The 18,542-nt window shown below is 39.0% G+C and overlaps 1 protein-coding gene across 4 annotated transcripts in view; it reads left to right on the forward strand.

Annotated features, from left to right (window-relative positions):
* The window catches only part of hmgcll1 (3-hydroxymethyl-3-methylglutaryl-CoA lyase like 1), a 51,162-nt gene that overhangs the window by 13,654 nt on the left and 18,966 nt on the right, over nt 1–18,542 (forward strand). The window lies entirely within an intron of this gene.

Genomic DNA, 18,542 nt, shown 5'->3' on the forward strand with positions numbered 1-18,542 from the left:
TGTTTAACTCTTTATGACAGAGAGTATAAATTCTGCCTCAAATACAAAAGAAACGTCAAGGCATGCATTTGGATCTTCCCAGCTATAAAGCAGTTAACACACAATACAATTTAAAGACAAAAAATATGTATCAACACAACTTTCCTAAAGTAAAATCATTAAAAGCCTTCCTTCCGCTGGAAAACAGTCTGTGATAGAGGTCTGCGCGGGACTGTTTTTTTCATCCCGCTCCTGCAATGGTTCTATTGTGCACGCACACGCTCCCGCTCCCGCCTAAAATTCACTCTGTGTTCACCCGATATCCGCATATAGTGATTTTCTTCCCGACCCGACGGGTCCCGCTAAAGATCGTTTCCAGAGTCTCGCTTTTAAACTTCCCCTAAAGAAAGAGAGTGATTGGGGATAACAAAGATAAAGTGTTGCATATACAAGATTTGTATTTGTTATTTGTCTATGATGCTGTCAACACCCTAAAAAATGTCAGAGAAAAAATGTCACAAAGAATAATAGACTAAATATCAAAGACAAAAATAGGCTAAATTAAATAGCCTACAACGTGTCTCTCAAAACTATAGGCTGAGCCAAAATTACATAAATGAAAACTGTTGACATACTAGCTATACTGCAAAATGAATGAAAGGGTTAGTTCACCCAAAAATGAAAATGATGTCATTAATGACTCACCCTCATGTCGTTCCAAACCCGTAGGACCTCCGTTCATCTTCTGAACACAAATTAAGATATTTTAGATTTAGTCCGAGAGCTTTCTGTCCCTCCATTGAAAGTGTATGTACGGTATACTGTCCATGTCCAGAAAGGTTATAAAAACATCATCAAAGTAGTCCATGTGACATCAGAGGGTCAGTTCAAAGTTTTTGAATCATCTAAAATATATTTTGGTCCAAAAATAACAAAAACCACGACTTTATTCAGCATTGTATTCTCTTCCGGAATCCTTTCCATTGAACTGATTCCATTGAATCCTTTCATCTGTCGGCGTTGGTAATGCACTTTTACGTCGCCGTGGTTGTTTTTGGCGATTAGGACATCCGCGACATGCACACTTACGCACCATTTTAAAAAATATAGCAATACCAAAATACAAACAATGTAGAATAGCTTGAATACAGCGTGCGTCTCCCTCAGACTGTAAACGAAGCTCGGGCGCACCGGATAACACGTCAGCAGCGTCACTGCGGAGTCGTGAACCCGGATTGACAACAGACCCGGAAGAGAAGACAATGCTGAATAAAGTCGCATTTTCGATGCTTCAAAAACTTCTAACTAACCCACTGATGTCACATGGACTACTTTGATGATGTTTTTATTACCTTTCTGCACATGGATAGTATACCGTACAAAGCTGTATGTTTTCGGGAATTTTACAACGGCTTCGAACGCTGCTCAACCAATCAGAATCGAGGGCCGGAATCTGTTTTATAAAACATTTTAAATTTTTTTGTTTTTGTTTTATTGGTTATTCAAACATTCCATTTTACAATATAGCAAACAGCTTGGGAACGTTACTTTTGAATGTTCTCTGAACATTTTGAAACAATTAAAACTAATGTGTCTGGGGGAAAAAAAATATTTCTATGAAGAAAGTATAAATAAGTGCTAACATTTTGATAACATTATTAAAGATAACTCTAACTAAACATTCTATTAATATTACTGGAACAATGTTTGTTCATAACTTTGAGAGAACCTTGCCAGAATGTTAGCCACAGTTCTGAGAATGTTCCCTGTTAGTTGGGAAGTAATAAAGAAACATGAACCACAAGTTGACAGTCTCTCAGCACCTCACCTCACATACACACACAGCACTCCAGGGAGCACAACAAAAGCTACTGAAACACCCTCCAAACCCCCCTGGAGTATCAGCGATTAAACACTATTTTTTTGTACTTTCACCTAAAAAGCACAGAACAACAACAACAACAGATACCACCCAAAATATGCTTACACAACACTGCCAGGCGTATTTGAATGTGTCGACTATACGCTTTTATGAAACAATGCCTTCCTGTGGTTTAATTTTCACGAAGCTTAAACCACAGAGCGCGGTCGCAATTCAGAAATAACACTGGCATGGCTTTATCAGCTCTCCAGGGCCCTTTGTGAACTCTTTCTCAGTTTTTCTTCCCTCGCAGAACGCCAATGCTCTTTGGGGGCTGGGCGGGTCAGCAGATGTGAAGGGCTGGACACAAAGGCTTACCTATTAGATGTCTGTTTCATATGACAGTGGCTTGGCCCTTGACAAAGCCCACGAGATGGAGGCTATAGCGGAGCCCTCGGGGGCTCAAACTCATCTGTCGCTAGGGCCGTTGAACTCTGTGACAATGCTGCGCTTAAAGGGCAAGGGGAAAATTATCCTTTCATCACTCGCTACTAAACAGAGGGAGACTTGGGAAAAGGAAAACCCCATGCTCTAGTATATTCCATCCTCGGCTCCCACCCCTTTTTAGCCCTGTCTGTCTGTTTATCTGTCTCTTTCCAGCTGTAACGGTGTAACCCTAACTGTGGTCGATGCACCACAGAAATGGCCATAAATTTCATTGATTTTTTTTCTGTGAATTGTGTGACCTGACAGGGGGTCCGTTTTCAAAAGACATGAATAAAATAAGCAAAGATATCCCACCAACTGAAAACAATGTGGAAAGTTCACTTTGCACTGTAATATTCTGAAACATACGCTTGATTAACTTCATCATCTTTAACTCTCTGTCTTTTTTTAACGATTTGTAGTAGAGGAGGAATAGATTTTGTAACTGAATTCAAACTAACGTTCTTTTTACATTTTTTATTTAAAGTAAACTTTTTACCTAATGTTACATGCAGTTATGGATGTAGCTTGTCATCTACTTTAAAGGGGACCTATTATGCAAAATTCACTTTTGCATGGTGTTTGGACATAAATGTGTGTTGGCAGTGTGTGTACACAACCACCCTATAGTGATAAAAATCCACCCACTCCTTTTTTGTTAATCCACATAAATCTTAAGCAGTGTCTCAAAACAAGCCGTTTCCGGATCCCTGGTGTAACAAAAACCAATGAGGTTCATTCTCATGTTACGCAGCACGTTTGAGCTTCAGCAAGATCCAATGAGGTTCATTCTCGCGTTACGCAGCACGTTTGAGCTTCAGCAAGAACCAATGAGGTTCATTCTTGTGTTACGCAGCACGTTTGAGCTTCAGCAAGAACCAATGAGGTTCATTCTTGTGTTACGCAGCACGTTTGAGCTTCAGCAAGAACCAATGAGCTTCATTCTGGGGTTAAGAAGCACGTTTGAGCTTCAGCAAGAACCAATGAGGTTCATTCTCGTGTTACGCATCACGTTTGAGCTTCTGGAAGAACCAATGAGGTTCATTCTGGGGTTAAGAAGCACGTTTGAGCTTCAGCAAGAACCAATGAGGTTCATTCTTGTGTTACGCAGCACGTTTGAGCTTCTGGAAGAACCAATGAGGTTCATTCTCGTGTTATGCAGCACGTTTGAGCTTCAGCAAGAACCAATGAGGTTCATTTTTGTGTTACGCAGCACGTTTGAGCTTCTGGAAGAACCAATGAGGTTCATTCTCGTGTTATGCAGCACGTTTGAGCTTCAGCAAGAACCAATGAGGTTCATTCTTGTGTTACGCAGCACGTTTGAGCTTCAGCAAGAACCAATGAGCTTCATTCTTGTGTTACGCAGCACGTTTGAGCTTCTGCAAGAACCAATGAGCTTCATTCTGGTGTTAAGGATCACGTTTGAGCTTCAGCAAGATCCAATGAGGTTCATTCTGGTGTTATGCAGCACGTTTGAGCTTCAGCAAGAACCAATGAGGTTCATTCTTGTGTTACGCAGCACGTTTGAGCTTCATCAAGAACCAATGAGGTTCATTCTTGTGTTACGCAGCACGTTTGAGCTTCTGGAAGAACCAATGAGGTTCATTCTCGTGTTATGCAGCACGTTTGAGCTTCAGCAAGAACCAATGAGGTTCATTCTTGTGTTACGCAGCACGTTTGAGCTTCTGCAAGAACCAATGAGCTTCATTCTTGTGTTACGCAGCACGTTTGAGCTTCTGCAAGAACCAATGAGCTTCATTCTGGTGTTAAGGATCACGTTTGAGCTTCAGCAAGATCCAATGAGGTTCATTCTCGTGTTACGCAGCACGTTTGAGCTTCAGCAAGAACCAATGAGGTTCATTCTTGTGTTACGCAGCACGTTTGAGCTTCAGCAAGAACCAATGAGGTTCATTATTGTGTTACGCAGCACGTTTGAGCTTCTGGAAGAACCAATGAGGTTCATTCTCGTGTTATGCAGCACGTTTGAGCTTCAGCAAGAACCAATGAGGTTCATTCTTGTGTTACGCAGCACGTTTGAGCTTCTGCAAGAACCAATGAGCTTCATTCTTGTGTTACGCAGCACGTTTGAGCTTCTGCAAGAACCAATGAGCTTCATTCTGGTGTTAAGTATCACGTTTGAGCTTCAGCAAGATCCAATGAGGTTCATTCTGGTGTTATGCAGCACGTTTGAGCTTCAGCAAGAACCAATGAGGTTCATTCTTGTGTTACGCAGCACGTTTGAGCTTCATCAAGAACCAATGAGCTTCATTCTGGTGTTAAGGATCACGTTTGAGCTTCTGGAAGAACCAGTGAGGTTCATTCTCGTGTTATGCAGCACGTTTGAGCTTCAGCAAGAACCAGTGAGGTTCATTCTCGTGTTACGCAGCACGTTTGAGCTTCAGCAAGAACCAATGAGGTTCATTCTTGTGTTACGCAGCACGTTTGAGCTTCTGGAAGAACCAATGAGCTTAATTCTGGTGTTAAGGATCACGTTTGAGCTTCTGGAAGAACCAGTGAGGTTCATTCTCGTGTTACGCAGCACGTTTGAGCTTCAGCAAGAACCAGTGAGGTTCATTCTCGTGTTACGCAGCACGTTTGAGCTTCTGCAAGAACCAATGAGGTTCATTCTGGTGTTAAGGATCACGTTTGAGCTTCAGCTAGATCCAATGAGGTTCATTCTGGTGTTATGCAGCACGTTTGAGCTTCAGCAAGAACCAATGAGGTTCATTCTTGTGTTACGCAGCACGTTTGAGCTTCAGCAAGAACCAATGAGGTTCATTCTTGTGTTATGCAGCACGTTTGAGCTTCAGCAAGAACCAATGAGCTTCATTCTGGTGTTAAGGATCACGTTTGAGCTTCTGGAAGAACCAATGAGGTTCATTGTGGTGTTACGCAACGCGTTTGAGCTTCAGCAAGAAGCAATGAGGTTCATTCTGCTGTTACGCAGCACGTTTGAGCTTCAGCAAGAACCAATGAGGTTCATTCTTGTGTTACGCAGCAAAGTACCTTGATACGGAAATCGAACTCAGGTTGGTGTGAACACATTTGCGCCATGTGTCACGCACTAACCACTAGGCTATTGGCGCCGACAGCAGCAAGTATTTTAAACTTTAATAATAATAATAATAACACCATGCCTATTTTTTTTATTTTATTTTTTGCATATTCTAAACATTTTTGCATATTTACTTCTAATGTAAAATATTAAAATGCTACATCACTGTTTTAACACCACATTTTAATGAGCACACAGGTTAATAATAAAACTTGTTGGAAAAAGTAGCTTGATAAAATGTTTTTTTGTACAGTATTATAGAGATTTCAGGTTAATTGACTATAGGATAATCTTTGTCTGGGAATCTACAATCTTCTCTCACTGGTCTTTAAGTCCTCATTTGCCAAACCTTTATGTATTTATTTTACAAACAATTAACAGTAATTGTTAATGGAAATTTCATCTTGTTCAATATTCCAACAGGGGTACAATTGTGTAGGCCGCAGTAGCCGTTGTAACATCAAGTTAAGTAACTCTGACAACAATGAGAGGAGACAGAAAAAGGCTCAAATTCCAGAAGGTAAATCAGCATTGAACTGATATATCACAGACACCCCGAGAGCAAATAATAATGTCCTGTCATTTGTCCTCCTCCACTGACCCCCTAGCACAACTTGGTGGAAATGAAAGATTTTATCATAGTTTTTCATTAGGGTTTGCCAGTCGTCTCCGCCACCAGCTGAGCCAGAAATGAATTTCGCTAACCCTGTCAGCTCAGAATCACCCCAGCCTTTGTTCATGATAAAGACGTTATAGTCTCTTTGTATGGCTTTTCTCAGAGACTTATTGAGGGTGAAAAAATGAACTCCCTCAGATAGTAGCTCAGATAGGTTTGGTCTGGTTATTTATTGGGTTTTGAGAAAAAAAAAATGTGATATGAACCGCAGTGAAGTTCTCCTGTTCTGGTTAGATCACTGCGAGCCCAGACCGTTCCAGATAGGCAGATTTGTGCCGTACTTGCGTCAGTCTGACAGTTTCACTGATGGTCAAAGCCAGAACTAGTGTTCCTTCCATGATATATCTATTCCTATCATAAATCAAGTTCAAATCTTGGGGAATCTGTAATTTATGAGGAAGTGGTGGTCCTAAATCTAAATAAATCATTAGGCACTGGAACATACCATCCGTGAAAATGATCAGGGTTCAGTTATGATCATATGATGTTAAAGGTGCACTCAGTCATTTTTAGTTTATGTTGCGCTGGTTGCGCATGTTGCCACTGTTCTCCCCATGTTCTGGCAAGTTATAAACAAACATTATTCCAGTAATGTTCATAGGATGTCAGTTTAAAGTTTACTGGTCTTTAATAATGTTCTCAATGCATTAGCATAAAAACATTATTTATATTTTATTATTTTTTTCTGAAACATTTTAGTTGGATGTTTAAATGTTACTATTTGTTTTTGGAATGTTCAGAATGTTTTGAACATTCAAAAGTAACTTTCTCAAAGTTTGCAAAGTGATAAAATGTAATTTTCCCTTAATGTTTGTTTAACCAAGAAAAAAATAAGTTTTTAAATGATTGTTTAGAGAACATTCAGAAATTAAATTTTCATAACTTAATGGGAATTTTAGAAAAATGTTCTCATAACAAATTTAAGAAAAAACAAATAATTTGAGAGAATTTATTTTTGCTTTAGTCTGTCATGATGAAATTTCAGTCATTTATTTTTCATATATATATATATATATATATATATATATATATATATATATATATATATATATATATATATATATATATATATATATATATATATATATTACACATGTTTGTAAATACATGTTTTTTCTAAAAGACTCCAGTGTTTCCTCTTTTTCATTGTGAACTAAAACATTTCACATCAAATTCTTCTTTGATGTCTATACAATTGTCTCAGTTGTCTATTTCATGAGAAACATCAGAGACAAAGTTTAAAAAATTACATAGAACTCAATACACTTTCCCTAGGTCATCACATTATATAATGAAATTCAATACCGTTTACTGTTTGCATGGGTTTTTTTGAGGCTCAATGTCACTAGGAGATCTTTGTAATAGACTTTGATGAGTGATTAGCACAGCTCCCATTACTGCCAAAACATGCATGAAAACACAGGGGAGGGTTTGACAAACTCTTCACAGCTTTGACTCCTGTGGAGACGCACATATATCTGAACTGGTAGGGTGCCTGTTCTCTCAGGAAGTGGCTGACCTGAGCATGAAGCATTGACCTGTGTTTATGCTGCCATGATCTGAAGTGTGGAAGGTCAGCACACAGACTTTGAGCCGTCCCAGAGGTCCTGCGGTTGAGGCTGGGAAACAAACAAAAATACTTTCCCCCTCCTTTAACCTATATGAAAGAGATCATGACACTTAATCACGGAAGGATGCTTCAGCCCTCTTCCATGTTAAAATGATTTCTTTGATTTCCTCCAGAAATATCTCAAAAAGGGAACTGTAGACATACATCAGGGTGAAAGCCAGCCTTTTTTCATCAAGCCTGGAGTAAATGAAGCATAACACCACAGATTGGAAAATGCACCAGGTCTTCACACAGTCATTCCGGGAACAACATCTAGTAGTAGCGTCCAAAATTAATACTCGCCAAGCACCAGTTGGCTAGTTATTCGCCAACTGACTGGTAGCAGCTGCAACATAAGAAATGGTCAAAGTAGAACTGAAACATTTAACAGATTCAACATATAATCCAATAATGTGTCTCTTGCTGGTGTAAGCGAACTGAGCCATTCAAATCAATTCAAACCGTCTAATAAAAAAAACATCTGTTGCGACTTGTGTGTCCTATAACATTATATTCATTGAACAAATTTTCCATCAGAAAATTCTATCAGAACTAGGATGCCTAAAGGGATTTTTCCCATATATCTGGACTGTTCCTCGCACCAAAACAAAAGATATGAGAAATAAAATCACAATGTGTCTTTTGAGACACAATGTTTTTGTGAGAGGTGCAGTTTCACAAAGACTGGCTCATTTAGTATATGATACTGTAAGTGACACACACATTTGTTTGTATGGACAAAAAATATTTAAAATACAAATAACTCTACATTTAATATATGTATAATTGTGTGTGAAATTTTGTATTTATTAAGTTGTTTGATTAGCTGCGATTGTATTTGTAGCATTGAAGATCCAGGTTATACTATGACATCTGATCTCTTCAAGAAATGATACTGTAATGCAAAGATGTAATAATATATTATTTGAATTGTAAGTAAATGTTGTAAATGTTGTATCTTTAATTTACTAACTAAAAATATAACTTTTATTAAAGCTGCAAGCAGCAATGAAAGGGCCCTCGCACCCATGCCACCGCCACCTGGTGGCTTTAGGAAACGGGAGCACGATGGGCAAAATGCATTTAAATATATAAATATAGGAGGACAATGTAAGTTGTTTGTATTTGCCACACTTCCTGCTACCAGCTGGTGGTGCTATGATTATTATGATAATTTTGGCATGTAGATATAGGACACTTATCAAACATGTGAAGTTTGAGGCAGATTGGACATTGTGTGCTTGTGTATGCAACAACTTCCTATTTTATGACGATAATAGCATGCTTTAGCACTCAGCTAAGTGTTGCTAGCATATTTTTATAATGTTTCTAGCATGTTTAGCACTCAGTTGCATATTTTATTATGCTACTAGTAGTGCATCACAGTGTTAAACACGTAACTTCCTGTTGCCACTGAGTAGCGCTATAACTATATGTAGATGTACTCAGGGCAGGAGTCCTCTCAAACATTTGAAGTTTGGGGCAGATTGGACATTGTATGCCTGAGGTACAACAACTTCCTGTTTCGTGGTGTTAATCGCATATATTAGCACTGTAATATATTAGCACTATATTAATGTGTTTCTAGCATGTTTGATACTTCATGGCATATTTAAATGTGAATTACAGTGTAAAGCATGTAATTTCCTGTTGCCAGCAGGTGGCGCTATGACTAACTGAATATTGGCATGTAGATGTCTTCAGGCCAGGACTCTTATCAAACGTGAAGTTTGGGGCAGATCTGACATCATATGCCTGACTTACAAAAGCCTCCTCTTTCATGGCGAAACATCAAATTTTGTCAGGCCGTCACGGACAGGTAGTTCAACGCAAACTCAAGATCTTTGCAATTTAACATCGCTAAGGCCTTAAGATTAGACTGACCACATATGATGTTGATCTTGGTTAAATCTATATGAGGAGTTAATCACAGTGTGAAACATGTCATTTCCCGTTGCCCGCAGGTGGCGCTTTAACTGTAACTGAATATTGTCATGCAGATGTCTTGTGCGCACCAAGTAAGTGAACCAAGACTGCTGAAAAGATGGGTCTCGGTCCGCTTCCAAACGAACTCTGGTGTGGTTCGAATGATATATGAATGCTGCACGGACCAAAGACATGTAAACGAACCAAATACAGGAAGATGAGACCCTAAAAAGGACAGAATCCTTACGCATATTGTTTTTTCTCGTCGTAGTCATGAGTTTTCTGCGTCTCAAAATAGGCAATACGTCATCAGATCTGACCAATCAGGTCGTGAATGTATCCCTATGCCTTTATAGGGGTGTTAGAAAATATCGATACACTTCAGTATCACAATATTATGTTTGGCCATGCTGTATCGATTCTCAAAAACATGTGTTCGGTTTAATCCCAACTGCTCAGAAACTGAACGCACATCTGTATACTGTATCAGTGTAGACAGCGTCAGTGATTATAATGACTTCAGAAACTGAACGCACATCTGTATACTATATCAGCGTAGACAGCGTCAGTGATTATAATGATTTCAGAAACTGAACGCACATCTGTATACTGTACCAGCGTAGACAGTGTCAGTGATTATAATGACTTCAGAAACTGAACGCACATCTGTATACTGTATCAGCGTAGACAGTGTCAGTGATTATAATGACTTTAGAAACTGAACGCACATCTGTATACTGTATCAGCGTAGACAGCGTCAGTGATTATAATGACTTCAGAAACTGAACGCACATCTGTATACTGTATCAGCGTAGACAGCGTCAGTGATTATAATGATTTCAGAAACTGAACACATCTGTATACTGTATCAGCGTAGACAGCGTCAGTGATTATAATGACTTCAGAAACTGAACGCACATCTGTATACTGTATCAGCGTAGACAACGTCACTGATTATAATGACTTCAGAAACTGAACACATCTGTATACTGTATCAGCGTAGACAGCGTCAGTGATTATAATGACTTCAGAAACTGAACACACATCTGTATACTGTATCAGCGTAGACAGCGTCAGTCATTATAATGACTTCAGAAACTGAACGCACATCTGTATACTGTATCAGCGTAGACAGCGTCAGTGATTATAATGATTTCAGAAACTGAACACATCTGTATACTGTATCAGCGTAGACAGCGTCAGTGATTATAATGACTTCAGAAACTGAACACATCTGTATACTGTATCAGCGTAGACAGCGTCAGTGATTATAATGATTTCAGAAACTGAACACATCTGTATACTGTATCAGCGTAGACAGCGTCAGTCATTATAATGACTTCAGAAACTGAACGCACATCTGTATACTGTATCAGCATAGACAGCGTCAGTGATTATAATGATTTCAGAAACCGACCACATCTGTATACTGTATCAGCGTAGACAGCGTCAGTGATTATAATGATTTCAGAAACTGAACACATCTGTATACTGTATCAGCGTAGACAGCGTCAGTCATTATAATGACTTCAGAAACTGAACACACATCTGTATACTGTATCAGTGTAGACAGTGTCAGTGATTATAATGACTTCAGAAACTGAACACACATCTGTATACTGTATCAGTGTAGACAGCGTCAGTCATTATAATGACTTCAGAAACTGAACACACATCTGTATACTGTATCAGCGTAGACAGCGTCAGTGATTATAATGTCTTCAGAAACTGAACACACATCTGTATACTGTATCAGTGTAGACAGCGTCAGTGATTATAATGTCTTCAGAAACTGAACACACATCTGTATACTGTATCAGCGTAGACAGCGTCAGTCATTATAATGACTTCAGAAACTGAACACATCTGTATACTGTATCAGTGTAGACAGCGTCAGTGATTATAATGACTTCAGAAACTGAACACACATCTGTATACTGTATCAGCGTAGACAGCGTCAGTGATTATAATGACTTCAGAAACTGAACGCACATCTGTATACTGTATCAGTGTAGACAGCGTCAGTGATTATAATGACTTCAGAAACTGAACGCACATCTGTATACTGTATCAGCGTAGACAGCGTCAGTCATTGTAATGACTTCAGAAACTGAACACATCTGTATACTGTATCAGTGTAGAAAGCGTCAGTGATTATAATGTCTTCAGAAACGGAACACACATCTGTATACTGTATCAGCGTAGAAAGCGTCAGTGATTATAATGACTTCAGAAACTGAACACACATCTGTATACTGTATCAACGTAGACAGCGTCAGTCATTATAATGACTTCAGAAACTGAACACATCTGTATACTGTATCAGCGTAGACAGCATCAGTGATTATAATGACTTCAGAAACTGAACACATCTGTATACTGTATCAGCGTAGACAGCGTCAGTGATTATAATGACTTCAGAAACTGAACGCACATCTGTATACTGTATCAGTGTACACAGCCTCAGTGATTATAATGACTTCAGAAACTGAACGCACATCTGTATACTGTATCAGCGTAGACAGCGTCAGTCATTATAATGACTTCAGAAACTGAACGCACATCTGTATACTGTATCAGCGTAGACAGCCTCAGTGATTATAATGACTTCAGAAACTGAACGCACATCTGTATACTGTATCAGTGTAGACAGCGTCAGTGATTATAATGACTTCAGAAACTGAACGCACATCTGCATACTGTATCAGCGTAGACAGCGTCAGTCATTATAATGACTTCAGAAACTGAACGCACATCTGTATACTGTATCAGTGTAGACAGCGTCAGTGATTATAATGACTTCAGAAACTGAACACATCTGTATACTGTATCAGTGTAGACAACGTCAGTCATTATAATGACTTCAGAAACTGAACGCACATCTGTATACTGTATCAGCGTAGACAGCGTCAGTGATTATAATGACTTCAGAAACTGAACGCACATCTGTATACTGTATCAGCATAGACAGCGTCAGTCATTATAATGACTTCAGAATCTGAACACATCTGTATACTGTATCTGTGTAGACAGCGTCAGTGATTATAATGACTTCAGAAACTGAACGCACATCTGTATACTGTATCAGCGTAGACAACGTCAGTCATTATAATGACTTCAGAAACTGAACGCACATCTGTATACTGTATCAGCGTAGACAGCGTCAGTGATTATAATGACTTCAGAAACTGAACGCACATCTGTATACTGTATCAGCGTAGACAGCGTCAGTCATTATAATGACTTCAGAAACTGAACGCACATCTGTATACTGTATCAGCGTAGACAGCGTCAGTGATTATAATGACTTCAGAAACTGAACGCACATCTGTATACTGTATCAGCGTAGACAGCGTCAATGATTATAATGACTTCAGAAACTGAATGCACATCTGTATACTGTATCAGTGTAGACAGCGTCAGTGATTATAATGACTTCAGAAACTGAACACACATCTGTATACTGTATCAGCGTAGACAGCGTCAATGATTATAATGACTTCAGAAACTGAACGCACATCTGTATACTGTATCAGCGTAGACAGCGTCAGTGATTATAATGACTTCAGAAACTGAACACACATCTGTATACTGTATCAGTGTAGACAGCGTCAGTGATTATAATGACTTCAGAAACTGAACACATCTGTATACTGTATCAGCATAGACAGCGTCAGTCATTATAATGACTTCAGAAACTGAACGCACATCTGTATACTGTATCAGTGTAGACAGTGTCAGTGATTATAATGACTTCAGAAACTGAACACATCTGTATACTGTATCAGCATAGACAGCATCAGTGATTATAATGACTTCAGAATCTGAACACATCTGTATACTGTATCAGTGTAGACAGCTTCAGTGATTATAATGACTTCAGAAACTGAACACATCTGTATACTGTATCAGCGTAGACAGCGTCAGTCATTATAATGACTTCAGAAACTGAACACATCTGTATATTGTATCAGCGTAGACAGCGTCAGTGATTATAATGACTTCAGAAACTGAACACACATCTGTATACTGTATCAGCGTAGACAGCGTCAGTGATTATAATGACTTCAGAAACTGAACACATCTGTATACTGTATCAGTGTAGACAGCGTCAGTGATTATAATGACTTCAGAAACTGAACGCACATCTGTATACTGTATCAGCGTAGACAGCGTCAGTCATTATAATGACTTTAGAAACTGAACACACATCTGTATACTGTATGAGCGTAGACAGCGTCAGTCATTATAATGACTTCAGAAACTGAACGCACATCTGTATACTGTATCAGCGTAGACAGCGTCAGTCATTATAATGACTTCAGAAAGTGAACGCACATCTGTATACTGTATCAGCGTAGACAGTGTCAGTGATTATAATGACTTCAGAATCTGAACACATCTGTATACTGTATCAGTGTAGACAGCGTCAGTGATTATAATGACTTCAGAAACTGAACGCACATCTGTATACTGTATCAGCGTAGACAGCGTCAGTGTTTATAATGACTTCAGAAACTGAACACACATCTGTATACTGTCTCAGCGTAGACAGCGTCAGTCATTATAATGACTTCAGAAACTGAACACATCTGTATACTGTATCAGCGTAGACAGCGTCAGTGATTATAATGTCTTCAGAAACTGAACGCACATCTGTATACTGTATCAGTGTAGACAGCGTCAGTGATTATAATGTCTTCAGAAACGGAACACACATCTGTATACTGTATCAGCGTAGAAAGCGTCAGTGATTATAATGACTTCAGAAACTGAACACATCTGTATACTGTATCAGCGTAGACAGCGTCAGTGATTATAATGACTTCAGAAACTGAACGCACATCTGTATACTGTATCAGTGTAGACAGCCTCAGTGTTTATAATGACTTCAGAAACTGAACGCACATCTGTATACTGTATCAGCGTAGACAGCGTCAGTCATTATTATGACTTCAGAAACTGAACACATCTCTATACTGTATCAGTGTAGACAGCGTCAGTGATTATAATGACTTCAGAAACTGAACGCACATCTGCATACTGTATCAGCGTAGACAACGTCAGTCATTATAATGACTTCAGAAACTGAACGCACATCTGTATACTGTATCAGCGTAGACAGCGTCAGTGATTATAATGACTTCAGAAACTGAACGCACATCTGTATACTGTATCAGCGTAGACAGCGTCAGTCATTATAATGACTTCAGAAACTGAACACACATCTGTATACTGTCTCAGCGTAGACAGCGTCAGTCATTATAATGACTTCAGAAACTGAACACATCTGTATACTGTATCAGCGTAGACAGCGTCAGTGATTATAATGTCTTCAGAAACTGAACGCACATCTGTATACTGTATCAGTGTAGACAGCGTCAGTGATTATAATGTCTTCAGAAACGGAACACACATCTGTATACTGTATCAGCGTAGAAAGCGTCAGTGATTATAATGACTTCAGAAACTGAACACATCTGTATACTGTATCAGCGTAGACAGCGTCAGTGATTATAATGACTTCAGAAACTGAACGCACATCTGTATACTGTATCAGTGTAGACAGCCTCAGTGTTTATAATGACTTCAGAAACTGAACGCACATCTGTATACTGTATCAGCGTAGACAGCGTCAGTCATTATTATGACTTCAGAAACTGAACACATCTCTATACTGTATCAGTGTAGACAGCGTCAGTGATTATAATGACTTCAGAAACTGAACGCACATCTGCATACTGTATCAGCGTAGACAACGTCAGTCATTATAATGACTTCAGAAACTGAACGCACATCTGTATACTGTATCAGCGTAGACAGCGTCAGTGATTATAATGACTTCAGAAACTGAACGCACATCTGTATACTGTATCAGCGTAGACAGCGTCAGTCATTATAATGACTTCAGAATCTGAACACATCTGTATACTGTATCTGTGTAGACAGCGTCAGTGATTATAATGACTTCAGAAACTGAACGCACATCTGTATACTGTATCAGCGTAGACAACGTCAGTCATTATAATGACTTCAGAAACTGAACGCACAGCTGTATACTGTATCAGCGTAGACAGCGTCAGTGATTATAATGACTTCAGAAACTGAACGCACATCTGTATACTGTATCAGCGTAGACAGCGTCAGTCATTATAATGACTTCAGAAACTGAACGCACATCTGTATACTGTATCAGCGTAGACAGCGTCAGTCATTATAATGACTTCAGAAACTGAACGCATATCTGTATACTGTATCAGCATAGACAGCGTCAGTCATTATAATGACTTCAGAAACTGAACGCACATCTGTATACTGTATCAGTGTAGACAGTGTCAGTGATTATAATGACTTCAGAAACTGAACGCACAGCTGTATACTGTATCAGCGTAGACAGCGTCAGTCATTATAATGACTTCAGAATCTGAACACATCTGTATACTGTATCAGTGTAGACAGCGTCAGTGATTATAATGACTTCAGAAACTGAACACATCTGTATACTGTATCAGCATAGACAGCGTCAGTCATTATAATGACTTCAGAATCTGAACACATCTGTATACTGTCTCAGCGTAGACAGCGTCAGTCATTATAATGACTTCAGAAACTGAACACATCTGTATACTGTCTCAGCGTAGACAGCGTCAGTCATTATAATGACTTCAGAAACTGAACACATCTGTATACTGTATCAGCGTAGACAGCGTCAGTCATTATAATGACTTCAGAAACTGAACACATCTGTATACTGTATCAGCGTAGACAGCGTCAGTCATTATAATGACTTCAGAAACTGAACACATCTGTATACTGTATCAGCGTAGACAGCGTCAGTCATTATAATGACTTCAGAAAGTGAACGCACATCTGTATACTGTATCAGCGTAGACAGTGTCAGTGATTATAATGACTTCAGAAACTGAACACATCTGTATACTGTATCAGCGTAGACAGCGTCAGTCATTATAATGACTTCAGAAACTGAACGCACATCTGTATACTGTATCAGCGTAGACAGCATCAGTGATTATAATGACTTCAGAATCTGAACACATCTGTATACTGTATCAGCGTAGACAGCGTCAGTGATTATAATGACTTCAGAAACTGAACGCACATCTGTATACTGTATCAGCGTAGACAGTGTCAGTGATTATAATGACTTCAGAATCTGAACACATCTGTATACTGTATCAGTGTAGACAGCGTCAGTGATTATAATGACTTCAGAAACTGAACGCACATCTGTATACTGTATCAGCATAGACAGCGTCAGTCATTATAATGACTTCAGAAACTGAACACACATCTGTATACTGTATGAGCGTCAGTCATTATAATGACTTCAGAAACTGAACGCACATCTGTGTACTGTATCAGCGTAGACAGCGTCAGTGATTATAATGACTTCAGAAACTGAACACATCTGTATACTGTATCAGTGTAGACAGCGTCAGTGATTATAATGACTTCAGAAACTGAACGCACATCTGTATACTTTATCAGCGTAGACAGCGTCAGTGATTATAATGACTTCAGAAACTGAGCGCACATCTGTATACTGTATCAGCGTAGACAGCGTCAGTCATTATAATGACTTCAGAAACTGAACACATCTGTATACTGTATCAGCGTAGACAGCGTCAGTGATTATAATGTCTTCAGAAACTGAACGCACATCTGTATACTGTATCAGCGTAGACAGCGTCAGTGATTATAATGTCTTCAGAAACTGAACGCACATCTGTATACTGTATCAGTGTAGACAGCGTCAGTGATTATAATGACTTCAGAAACTGAACGCACATCTGTATACTGTATCAGCGTAGACAGCGTCAGTGATTATAATGTCTTCAGAAACTGAACACATCTGTATACTGTATCAGCGTAGACAGCGTCAGTGATTATAATGTCTTCAGAAACTGAACGCACATCTGTATACTGTATCAGCGTAGACAGCGTCAGTGATTATAATGTCTTCAGAAACTGAACGCACATCTGTATACTGTATCAGCGTAGACAGCGTCAGTCATTATAATGACTTCAGAAACTGAACACACATCTGTATACTGTATGAGCGTCAGTCATTATAATGACTTCAGAAACTGAACGCACATCTGTATACTGTATCAGCGTAGACAGCGTCAGTGATTATAATGACTTCAGAAACTGAACACATCTGTATACTGTATCAGTGTAGACAGCGTCAGTGATTATAATGACTTCAGAAACTGAACGCACATCTGTATACTTTATCAGCGTAGACAGCGTCAGTGATTATAATGACTTCAGAAACTGAGCGCACATCTGTATACTGTATCAGCGTAGACAGCGTCAGTCATTATAATGACTTCAGAAACTGAACACATCTGTATACTGTATCAGCGTAGACAGCGTCAGTGATTATAATGACTTCAGAAACTGAACGCACATCTGTATACTGTATCAGCATAGACAGCGTCAGTCATTATAATGACTTCAGAAACTGAACACACATCTGTATACTGTATGAGCGTCAGTCATTATAATGACTTCAGAAACTGAACGCACATCTGTATACTGTATCAGCGTAGACAGCGTCAGTGATTATAATGACTTCAGAAACTGAACACATCTGTATACTGTATCAGTGTAGACAACGTCAGTGATTATAATGACTTCAGAAACTGAACGCACATCTGTATACTTTATCAGCGTAGACAGCGTCAGTGATTATAATGACTTCAGAAACTGAGCGCACATCTGTATACTGTATCAGCGTAGACAGCGTCAGTCATTATAATGACTTCAGAAACTGAACACATCTGTATACTGTATCAGCGTAGACAGCGTCAGTGATTATAATGTCTTCAGAAACTGAACGCACATCTGTATACTGTATCAGCGTAGACAGCGTCAGTGATTATAATGTCTTCAGAAACTGAACGCACATCTGTATACTGTATCA

Source organism: Chanodichthys erythropterus, chromosome 5 (genome assembly GCF_024489055.1).
Source record: "Chanodichthys erythropterus isolate Z2021 chromosome 5, ASM2448905v1, whole genome shotgun sequence".
Taxonomy (NCBI): Eukaryota; Metazoa; Chordata; class Actinopteri; order Cypriniformes; family Xenocyprididae; genus Chanodichthys; species Chanodichthys erythropterus.